This window comes from Uloborus diversus, chromosome 4 (genome assembly GCF_026930045.1).
Source record: "Uloborus diversus isolate 005 chromosome 4, Udiv.v.3.1, whole genome shotgun sequence".
Classification (NCBI taxonomy): domain Eukaryota; kingdom Metazoa; phylum Arthropoda; class Arachnida; order Araneae; family Uloboridae; genus Uloborus; species Uloborus diversus.
In genome coordinates this window covers 131,168,553-131,181,241 of record NC_072734.1, presented here as the reverse complement: position 1 = coordinate 131,181,241, position 12,689 = coordinate 131,168,553, and the positions used below count along the sequence as shown (strand labels likewise).

The 12,689-nt window shown below is 33.6% G+C and overlaps 1 long non-coding RNA gene across 1 annotated transcript in view; it reads left to right on the top strand.

The window, feature by feature from the left end:
- Nucleotides 1-3,161: 3,161 nt before the first annotated feature.
- Nucleotides 3,162-12,689, top strand: part of LOC129221332 (uncharacterized) — a 106,757-nt gene continuing 97,229 nt past the window's right edge. Inside the window, exon 1 of the long non-coding RNA XR_008580496.1 lies at nucleotides 3,162-3,284. This is a non-coding gene — a long non-coding RNA (uncharacterized LOC129221332). The remainder of the gene's footprint in view (nucleotides 3,285-12,689) is intronic.

Below are 12,689 nucleotides of genomic sequence, written 5' to 3'. Positions count from 1 at the left end.
TTTCCTTATGTACTACAATTTCCAACGTAAATTTTCAATTTGTTTTATTTGAAAAATGTACGTTACCTAAACTATCACTTTGTATCACATACCACTACTTCCATAGTCTCACGAAACAGTTTTAAATCGCTTCAATAAGATAAAATTTTTATCCCGTGGAATATTCGAAAAAATATATTTGTAAAACTAATCAATAATAGGTTGATTTGTAAATAATTCAGTAAAAGCTGAATAGGAAACCTCAATTGGCAAATTTTTAATGGAAAAACCTTTCGTTCAATTAACAATTAAACGTACCCAACATTTAAAAAATATGCTATTTTTTTTCTGAAGAAAAAGTGAAACTAGTTTTTAATTTTATTACAAAATAATTATTGCGAAGTAAAGGTTTGATTTTTTTAGTTATTAATTTTCATCATTATTGCGCGATTTTGCACTGAACCAGGAGTAATAGAAATTCATTTTCCCGATCCGGCTTCAAAATCCGTTATCGGCTGTAGTTAAATTACGATGGTGTCAGCAAATGAAAGTAAAAAGGGTTTCGCGCGTTACAGTTATTTTTCAAATTCTTTTATTTCTCATAATCAATCAGGTTTCACTAAACGAAAATATTACCAAGTTAAAATACACAAATTATCAGAGAACTGCAGAAACGTGTTTCGGGGTTACAGAAATCCTTTTTTCATTGCAAAAGAGTTGAGCTTATGGATAAAAATTCATTCTGCAAATTTGTGCGATGAAACTTTGTACAATTTTTAAAAAACTTTTCTGCAAAAGTATTTGTTTGTTTCTTAACCTGTAGGTTTATTTACCTCCATTTGAAGATTTTTTGCACTTATTTCTTTTAAATTAGAAACAACAACAATATTTTCTCATTCTATTTTCTTCTATATTCTCATTTTTTTTTAATTCTTCATTTATCGTAGTTTTTCAGACGCAACAAAAATAGCTATAATACAGTAGAAACGGACAGATGAAACAAAGCAAAGTGTTTTTCTTCCGCATCAGCTGATTTTCCAGAATTCCTTCTATTTTACCCGAAAGAATGAAAATTCCAGGTAAAATATGATCGAAGTACCTTCTCATGTTTTGACTGATTTCCTCACTTTGACGCCCACTATGGAGGGTAATGGATTCGTGATTTACCGTTGAAATTTATCATAAAATGGAATATCACTAGCAAACGATTTGTTGCGAAACCTAAAGAGAATTTTTGGTTTTTTAGATCACGTTTGTCATTAAGAACCTCACGTTTAGGAATGAATGTTTAGGTTTTTTGAGCGAAAATAGGATCGTAAATTAGGTTAATATACATAATGTCGTTTGCAATACTTATTTATAAAAAATATTTTTTAAGTTGAACTTTCTCACGTGTTTGAATAGCTCGAGTGACAGTAGTTTTTAGTATGTTTCAAAGTTCTGATCTTTTACGTAATACTAAGGATCTGCTCTTAAAATTACAATGCTAAAAACACCTTGTTATCTTTAGAAAGGATATCGTCGCCCCAGAGCAACAATAAGATATCTTTGTGTTATTTCTGGGATTAGATGTCTTTCTGTTGCTTTTAGGCGACGATATTTAAATTGTGACCGTTTTCGGCAAATAACAATAAACTCAAAAGATTGATTTGTTTAGGATTTTGTTAAATCTACTCTTTTAGTACGAGGAGGGTTCTTGTTGCCGTAAGATTGGAAACTAAGCTTCTGTTCTTTTGCTAGTAGTAGTTGATTTAAGGCAGAAAGAGCAAAGCCTACTAGAGACCACGTTAGCTTGGTCAGAAACACTAGAGGCCTGGCCCTTGTGAAGACCCGGCATTGACCGTGAGCCTGATCATCAGTGAGGCTTCGTACCTGGAGGCTACCAGGTTTGACGCACACCGGTCGAAAATCTTCCGTATTCGTTAATGGTGACTGGGGCACGTTAAATAGCTTAGTGGTCACAAATGTCCTCCAAGTTCCCATTCCAAATCAACTCCTCTAAGGTTTATCGGCTTCTGGTTTGGATAAAAAAAAAAAAAAAAAAAAAAAAAACAGAGCTATCAGAGCTTCAGGGTCCCATCCAACCGGTTAAACAACGTGTAGTGGTAGGTACGGGTGATCCTGTAGCGTCGAGCGTGAGGTTCCCGCCTCGCAATCAGAGCAGTATAAGGTTTTTAACAGTTATAGGGGTGTAATTCTGGACACCAAACTAACAAAGGGCAACCTTGGCTTTCGACGACCCTGAGAAGGAGTGGCGTCCTCTTTACCCCGTGCTCTACAAGAGTGGAAGTCCGACTTAGGGCACAGCACACGATGCATGGGAACTCGATTCATCAACATTTCGGCAGTTTTGATCCAAACCAAGAGACAAACAACCCCTAACTCAACACTTCTGGAGATATTGATTTGAAATGGGAACTTTTGAAGGACTTTGTAAAACTACGACAGATTTAACGTGCATTAGTCACCACTAGCATACACGGAGGGTGATTGATGGTCCAGTATCGGACCCGAGACCCTTCGACTACGAGCTCGGTGCCTTACCGATCAAGCTACCTCGGCCCACAAGTTTTACCAACTCATTGTATTCGTTATCTAAAAGATATCAAATAATTATTACTTGTGGCAAAGGCAACTAATCTTTTAGCACTAAGTTTTAAAATAAAATTTAATTTTTTTAAAGGAAAAAAAGGTTGCATAATCTAACGACTAGCCTGTTTTATTCCACTACAATATGGTGTATTTGTAGTTAACAAACATTAGTCCTATATCCTTTTTTTTTTTCTTCTAGAACTGAAGCTCGCAAGATATTCTTCCTCATATAAGACTAATAGAAACCAAACGCAACCAATATGCTTCATTAAATCAAGCTATAAGTTAGAAAAATCACAACAATTTAAGGAAACCATTTATCAAGCCTGATCTAGGTTTGTTTCTCAGTACAACTGACATCTTATTTATCATTTGTTGTCTCTCTCTTTATCAATCTTACAAGCGATAGACTCTTATCTTTTGTCTCTCATCTGCAAATAAAGGAATCGCCATCGCTGTGTAGGAGGAGGAGCGAAAGACTATGTAGCGAAAAATTATTTCGTTGTCCTGTGATTGGCCGGCAATAATGTGACGTCATCTCCCACGCTCCTCCATTCGCGTTCAAAAGAAGGAAAATCGAAACATTTTGCAGAAGAGCGCATTTCGCGTTTTACGTTTAGAAGATCGAAGACGATTGTGAGCAACAGGTGAAAATTTAAGAAGGGTAAACGATTTTGGTGTTACCTTTAGTTTTGACGTTGCAGCAAGAGCAAGTAAGTCCAGATCAACCATTTCTCCCTAATCCTTTAGAGAAAATTTACCTTGCGTCACTTTTTGTCATTCCATAAATCCTGATTTGATTTATTGCTATTATCGTTATTAATAAGAGTGTCATCATGTAGGGTGGTTCAAAAAAAAAAAAAAAAAAAAAAACTTTTTTCAGCTAGAGTCCAGGACACCCCCTATTTTTTTTTAGACTTACTAATAGTATTATGCTGTAAAATTTTTAGCTTCTTACTCAAATTTTAAGAGGGTGAACAATGACTCCTCAATTTAACATTAGCCGTAGCATAGCAAATAATATCATGCTTTGATTGGGGAGGGAGGGTTTGCAACATTGTGACTATTCGTGACAAGGAGGAAGGAGAGGTTAATAAGAAGTGTGACACCACATTTTTACTTTTTTCAGTATCAAATATATAGAAGAAAGTATTGGTTTCGTGCAAATTTTCAAATTTTGACAGACTTGAACGTTTTGAGGTGTGCTGAGACCATTTCGAACATGTTTGAAAAATGTCTGTCTGTCTGTGTATGACCTGTTTTTTTTATGACCACTCTAGAGCAAAAACTACTACATGAAATTGAACGAAATTTGGTACACATACGTGCTTCCATGTTAACTGGTACCATAGGGTGGTTCAAAAAAAGTTTTTTTCGGCTAGAGCCCAAGACACCTCCTAATTGTTTTAGATTTACTAATAGTGCTATGTTGTAAAAGTTTTAGCTTCCTACTCAAATTTTAAGAGGGTGCTCAATGATTCCTCAATTAAACATTAGCCGTATTATAGAAAATGTCATAAATTTAGAAACATTTAATTTCCCCAGCTGTTTTTTTTTGGAAATAATTATTTTATTGTAATGCATATGCATATTACTCATGTATATTATAATATGTAGTATTGTTTTCTCCAGTTCAATGTATTTTTGAACCCCTCTCCTCATATTTATGAAGTTTGAGGGGTCGGATTGAGCACCCTCTTCCAGTTGAAAAAAGAAGCTAAAATTCTTCCAGTATATTACTATCCACTAGTCTAAAAATACTGAGGGGTGTCCTGTTATCTGCGCGAAACTTTTTTTTTTCATTTACTTTTGAACCACTCTCTGTCATGTGATTTGTATTTTTTTCCCTCAAAGCTACAGGACACTTTTATTAAGACATGTATTTTTATTTAAAAACTGACTTTGAAAAGCTAATTTACGCATTTTAAAGTGTTTCATTCCTATTATTTTCTGATGTGTGCAAACAAATACATAAACTTTTTCGTCAATTGGAACAAAAAAGCCTCTTTTCCTTCGTTTTTTCTTCTTGTAAATTGGATGAGGATAAATGTGGCTACAAGGAGAAATGCAGGTTATATTTTGGGGCGAAATCAACCTTTCTAAGAGTACTCTTAGATCTTCAAGAGTTTATGTTTAGATGTTTGAATGGGAAAAAAATAACATTGAAAAAAATGTCATCAATGCTATTTCATGTATGTTTTTTTTTTTATATATATTTATAATCGGGGTATTTTTTTATTTTGGCGAATTTTTATCCTCATTTAAACGTCAGCTTTCGCTTAAATTTGACAGAAGCGAAAAGAAATAGCCCCTAAACTTGCTGCCATTATCCATTCAGCCCATTCCGTGTTTGCATCCAAAAATAATTAAAAATATTAGTAGTTATAAAGTAAACTCCGTTAATAAATTTTACTAACTAATTCTGAGGCCGAACTTAAGAAAGCATAAATTTATGAATTTTGACTGTTGGATACTTTCAAATAATACAGGCTTCCAATGCTTTCTATGATTTAAGTCAATTCATTAATTTAAAAGCATTTTCCAAAATATTCCATTATGAAATTTTAGTAAACTGAAAACAAGCTCTCTCAAACAAAAATCAGAAATTATTTTAAATGAGTTAAAGTCAGTTTTTCTTTTCAGAAATGAATCAACTTTTTTTGCGTGAAGTAGGTGTATTTTTTAGAAGTTCATTCAATTTTCTTTAATTACTGTGCAACGGTACCTCACAGACAGTAGCGCACATAGACTTCGGTGCGTCTCCCTAACCCCCGCAAGATTTATAAGTGCGCCCTCACCCCATGAGAAATATATATTTTCTTATTTTAACAGTGTTATTTCTTCAGAGCGTGGGCCCCCCCCCCCGCACCGCAGGGGTTACGGGGGTGCTATGTACGCCACTGCTCACAGAGTACATAGAGTATTGTGAATATTTTTCATTTTTCCTAGCATCCAGTAAACAATGAGAGTCAATTTTTGTCAAATTTTGTTTAAAAAATGCAACTATATCAGGGGTTCTCAAACGTTTTCGATTCGCTACACCTTTTGAAGAATTAGAACTTTTTCAGGGCACCATAAGGTTAATGTGCCAAATGAAGACACTCTAAGTTTCATAACCCAATATCTCGCTCATTTTTGAATAATTGGCTCCAACTTTTACACATTCATGAAAAAAAATGAACAGCCAAGTGAACATTTAAGTGTCAATTCGTGTTTCAGCAGTTTTAACAAAGAAAGGCAATTTGGCCTCTTATCTGAAACTACATGGATCTCTAGTAAGGGCAACTCTGAGCATGGACCATTTCACGTACAGTTGAAGACAAATTTAAAAAAAGCTAAAAAGTACTATCAAACCGAAGAGAATGGGGTCATTTCCAAAATTTTAAAAGTATTTTTTTCTGAAAGAACATGCTTAAAAACATAGGATCTAACCATTTTTTAAATAATTTGTGTAAGTTTAATATTTAAAAAAAAAATCTTAAATCGGTGCGCTTTCATTGTTTACATTTCTTGCCGATGACATCACAAATGATGAAATGCCATTCTGTGTTGCCATCCACAGAGCAAAACATTTAATTCGCATCTTTACTCACGTGTATTGGCAACGATATCATTGATAGCAAGCGTAGAGCGCAATTTTATTTCGCTTCTTGATTATCATAACGTGGAAAACGCGGTACAAAATGCGCCAAAGAGCATCATTTGTGACGTCATCAAGACCACGCCGTGTTTTCAAAATCGGACAGTTTAGAAAATTAATTAAAAAATAACTGTTGGAAAAAATGAAAGAATTTTCAACGTCCATGTTATTTTTTTGCTTATTCTATCAATTTCAGTGACTAAAATTCCTTTTTTTTTACTGAAGGAAACAACCCCATTGAAAAATTCTCAATTAAAAAGCATATTAAACCACCTTTGATAACATCAAAAACATTACCAAGAACTCCATGCTTATTTCCATGGAAAAGAAAAAAGATCAATCGTCACATTTGGGCAATTGATAACTTCTTAGTTTCTGAGTTTTTTACTCCCACGCACATTTCGTGCACCATGATCAGCATATGCAGCGAAGGATCATATCCTCCATTCGATACTACGGTGTCATATTATAAGGACACTGGAGTGCTAATGAGGCGAACTATGGCCTTATGGCTCTACAATCTACTTTTTTATGTTATTAAATCCCGGGATAAAATGCTGGTACACAACGACATTTTTCTTTTTGAATTTGTCAACTACATAAAGTTGACTTTAAAATAATAACCTTTTCATACTAGTAAGCTACACCAACAATTAACATGTAAACAAAATTAACCGTTAAATAGGATCAGGTAGTTTTGACATTGCTCTTCCATAATAATTTTTGCTACGCTGTTGCGTGGTAATTCAAAACTGCTTGTTGATAACGCTGTATCATCAGTTAGGCTTTCTGACGATGAAGTCACAATCTAGTGAATTTTTGTTGTGCTACATCAAAAAAATAGGGGGGGGGGGGTTGCCTTATTGGTCTCCATGGCTTTATTTGGCGCACCCACCTTGTATATAATATTGACACCATGGAGACTTCGCGGCACCCAGTTTGAGAACCCTTGAACTATATAATGCGGTGTTATGAACTGCATTGTATGGTTTGTACATCATATACTCTGCAAGACCACTTCATTTGATTAAATAGCATACTATTTTCCTAAACGGTATTTTGTTGATTATTTTTGGATATCCGAACAATTCGAAAATCCGTACTACCAGTGGTCCCAATCAGTTCGGATTTATGACATCCTAATGTGTTTTATTACATAGTTTTTTGTGTGACCCAAGCTTATAGAAATTGCCTTTAGATTTAAAAAATATTTTCTATTTTATTGATGTTTTTTCGCTTGTAATTAGCATTAAAATTTTATAGATACATATACTTTCGATGTAATTTAAAATTCTATAGATATATATACTTCCGATGCACTTTCATTGACTGTCCGCCATGTGTTGGCGAAATACATTGTTATATTTCTCTTACCACCATACTGAACTAATATAAATTCCTTCTCTTCGCAGCAGTTGCTGCATGATTACAAGTTTGGACTAATTAACATATAATAATGCCACTAGCTGAAGATTCTATGATTAATCTCTTGAATAAAAAAAAATACTATCTGGCTAGCAAAATTATATATTCAAGCTTTTGAAATTTGCGAAATATTAACAATGATCCTACCACTAAATTGTCAGCAAAATAAGAAAACGGAAATACCGTGAATCACAGGGACGTAACACGGAGCGGTGTTTAGAAGTTAAAAATGTCTCAGAATCAGCGGTGTAGTTGGGGAGGTGGGGAGGGGGCATGGGAAAGTGGGTTCGTCGTTTCCCAAAATATATGGTTTTTCAGTGTGAAAATTATGAATATGAATTGTCAAATTGTTTTAAGCCTGCTTATCTGTTGTTGAGCAGTTGGAAGAAAGTTATCCTTAGATTTAAAATTTATCTGGGTAAGAAAATGGGTTATTTGGCGTTTTTTAACTCAAATTTAAAGCGCACAAAAAGAAAAGTCTGAAAATGTTCCTTGTATACAAATGATTATCTACTTTAATTTTAAGTATCAATGCAATTTTGCTTAAGTAAATTTGTTATTATTATTATTATTATTTTAAACTTCCGTGTACAAGTAACGGAATCTATGAACTTTACGAATATATTTCTTTCAATTAAACTTTTTTTACCTCCTCGTACACATTAGAGGAAATATTGTAATTACGAAAATTCGTCAGTCAAATCACGGCTTACATTTTCATTTTACTCTCCACCGAATGAATGATGACTAGTTTTTTCCGACCAACATGTGCTTTCATATATGTGAACAAAGCTCTGAAATTTCATATGTACGACCTGTAAGAGGACTAGTTGTAAACCTCGCACCGTCGCTTATTTATAAGTTGGTTATTTTAGGATTTTTTTTTTACAATTAAAACATATTTAATATTAATATCAGGAATTCGAAATTTTTCATCTTAAGTTACCAAGAACATGAAATATTATCTTTTAGTACCAAAAAAATTGAAGAAACTGGAGATTCTTTTCGTCTTTAGTTTCAAAAAGTAGGAAAAAAAGTTATTAATAAAAATCGAAATACCATTTCTCGTAGTTGTAACATTGATGAACTTCAGAGATTGATTGACAGTCAAAATCAATTGAATTTAAAACGCAAATGATTCTGTTGTGAAATGGTGATTCCTTAACAAGATTTTAAATTTTTTTATTCTAAAGTTTTAATTTTTGGCAGCGGAGATTAAGTGGAATTTCGGAGCGTTTTATTTTTTTACACGGGAGAAAGAGCTGCAAACGGTTTTATTTTACTAAAAATCATTTATTTTGATGTGTTTTAAGTTTTGATTATTCATGCTTGAAATTTTGTAAAATTTTCTATAAAATTCAGCTTGACTTTTCTACGTCATACAGTTTTAAAAATTTCATTGGCTGCTGCGACACCAACTTTTGAATTCTATTGTGTAATGAGATAAGATGTTGTGAAAATATTGCGAGAATAAGGACAATAGTAAAATTATATTTTGCATATTACGAATGGCAAAGTCACAAAATATGACTGTACTACCTTTCTTATGGTACCTAAGTATTTTTTGTACTTTCATTCGACATCTACGGAGAACGTCGAGGCTAGTTGTGTAAAGAGTTAATGCGCTGTTTTATGTCCAGAAATAGTGTTCTATACAGCAATTGTGGAGGCCATAGGTGTTTGTTTTATGCTACCGAAATTGTTTTACAGTGCTACTGTAATCAGATGACACCGTTCTTGTAAGTTGGAAAATTAAGAGACTATAAGTTATAATGTATCTGTGTTAAAGTTACGTACGCGTTTTTCAGTATTTATGCACTGCTAAAAAAAAACCCTGAAATTTTACGGTAAAAGACTGGCATCCATTTTGCCAGTAGCTTTTACCGTGAAGCCCTTTTTTGCTGTAAAATTTTGCTGTAAAATAAACGAGAGTTTAAAAAGCAACATGCGAGTAGCAGGTTCGGTCTTGGGACATTCGTATTGGCAGGCGACTTTGCTGACCACCATACCAGTTGGGGCACATCGAGTGAGGGGAAATACGGTGTTATATGCATTGCGCTGAAAGTCACGTGGTGTCTCAATTGGCGTGGAAATCGTTTATTTTTTTCGGTACACTACACTGTAAATTTTTTATCTACTGTAAACACTCCATTTACCAAAGAAACTTCCTGAATTTTTACACTTCGAATATAATTAATGATTGTGATTAAGTATGAAATTCGGTTTGAAGAAGTACCGAAAATGGGGTAATGCACGGTTTCGAGCAAAATACAAAACAATTTTATTTTTCTCCGGAGAAGGAAGAATTGAGAAGTAAAGTGAAAATGAAAACGTTGTTGCGTGTTTTCATGACGCAAAATCATCCTTAAATGAACTGGAGGTTTGGTGTCAAAAATGACTCAAACTGGCTCCTGTAGATTTGCGGAGAATCGAAAAAAAGAAGAGAGTATTTTTTGTTTGAAGTGCATAGATTTAATTTATGAAATGCAAGCACTTGCTTTCAAATGATATTTTTCTCGCTCGCCATAACAGGAAACATTTCGTGTAAACAAATCTTTTCCGGGTATTTTCCAAAATTAAAATTCATAGCAAAATTGTTTTTTCACAGCTTTTAAACTGATAGGATACTAATAACAAAAGCCCCTGAATTTGATCGTTCGCTAAATACTGTGATAAGTAATTTACTACTTTTACCTTTTGTTCATTTTTTTTTCAAACTTCATTTTGATAGCTCGTATATATTATTAGAAAATGAACTTAAACAGCATTACCAATTGAACCGTTTTTTTTTTTTTTGAGCAATCACGTTTGCTTATTGTTCTCACTTGACTGTTTTGAGGTCCTATCATTTTATTTTCCCGCCAGCACCCTCTGCAGCACCACCGTCAACCGGCCGCCTCACGATGCTGCTCCTCTAGCGAAAACCATCTCCAGGTTGCATCCATATCCTACACACACACACGCATACATACATACACATACATGCACACACACCTACACACACACATACACATACACGCACACTAACACATACACACACCTACACATACACACAACTACCTACACATAAACAAACTCCCCCCATACACAAACACACCACTACCCACCCACACACACACGCCTACACACATACACATACTCCCCACACACAAACACGCACTCCTACATACATAAGCACTCATGATTGCGAAAAACATAATTTGAATTCAAGATGTCAAAGTTCAAGTTACTTTTTTTTTCAGAAACTAATCAAGGGCCAATTTCTAAAATTCCAAAGAAGCACTTTTACCATCATACTAAAATTTTAAGATGAAAATAAAAATATATTTAATTGAAAGCGGTGCACATGTAGAAATATTTCTTTCAGTGAAAAGTGTTGTAATCTATGTTGAACAATTTAATGTTATAATATAATTTATTTTCTAAAATTATATAAGTTTTGGCGTTTGATGAGTTTTTGAAATAAACGATTCACTTGTGTTTTGGTTCGTGCCACTTTTATGAGAGAATAGAGAACAACGCCAAATCGCGAGACAGAGAGACAGTGAAGGGATGAATTACTAAAATTACGATAGGGGAAAAGAAACAGACAGCTTTTGCTTGTCTTTCCTATTTAACTACCAATACAATATTTAAGCTTTCATTTCATAGACAAATTAATATCTTACACATAATTCTGCATGGTGGACATACATGAAGGCAGTACAATTCATTCCTAATTTGTTTATTCAAAAAGCAAATGAGAATGGTTTCCATTTTCGCAGCGAGCGTGTGAGAGATCAACTGACGCGGTCCGTTTAACCAGCGTATTTTATGATTAAGTGATAATTTCAGAAACGCAGCTGTGAGGGCATCTTTGTATCCGTTTTCTCATTAAAATCATTAAATCTAGAGCACAGCATGCACAGGTAAAATAAATGAATCTGGAAATAGAGAATGCTCAAAAAAAAAAAAAAGAAAGAAAAAACATATTAGGGAGTATTTTGAGGAAATCTTTTCTTTTCCTTCTCAAAAATTTAAATGAACAAGTGTTGTATTTGTTTAAAAAAAATAAAAAATAGAAAATGTCAACACCTTCATAAAATTTTTAACTATTTCGGAAAAAATGCCTACCACAAATAATTTTACAAACACAGAGTGTTTTACCCTATCTAACATAAAGGAACGTGAGGTAAAGAGAAATAGCTGGGCAAAGTGAAATGGTGAAATATCTACACTGTTTGCAGCGTCATCTATCCAGCAATTTTTTACTATGTTATTAAATTTACAGTTCATTCCATTGAAAAAAAGAAAAAGATTCCTAAAAAGATCAAGGTAATATTAATAAAAGTTCGATACTCATATGCTAATCTTAATATATAAAAATCAATGTCCTGAGATAACATATATACATATATATATACATATATTACATATATATATCAACGCACAGCCGAAACCGCTGAAGCTTCAGACTTGAAATTTGGCAGGCATGTCCGCATGATTACGAAAGTAACCACTAAGAAAGGACTTTTCGAAATCTCAATTAGTTCGGGAGAAATTAATTAAAACCTCTTAATTTCTGGTAAATTAAAACCTGTTATTGAATTCAAATCCCTTATTTTCGAAGGCTTTCCTCCATTCAAATCATTATTCAGTACTTCATCTCAACTTTTGGTCGATAGCGAACTATAAATTTGATATTGTTTTTGTTTCTCACGTGGTTCTTCGAGGCTTTTCTCAAGTCAAATCATAATGTTTCTGTCTATTGCTTTCATTTCTTCAAAACTAGAAACGAAGTTTTTTTAAGAACATCATCACAGGCGAACTATCCTTTTGAAGTTAGAAGAGTGCAGTTTCCTGTTAAAGTTTGCTTTGCAATAACCATTAATAAATCACAAGGACAGACATTAAAAGTAGCAGGGACCAATTTAAGAGAAGACTTTTTTTCACATGGCCAATGTTATGTAGCTTTCTCCAAAGTCAGTTCATCAAGCAGCTTAATAATTTTAGCACCAGAAAAAAAAAACTAAAAATGTTGTATACAAAGAAGTTCTTGCTTAAACATAGGTAT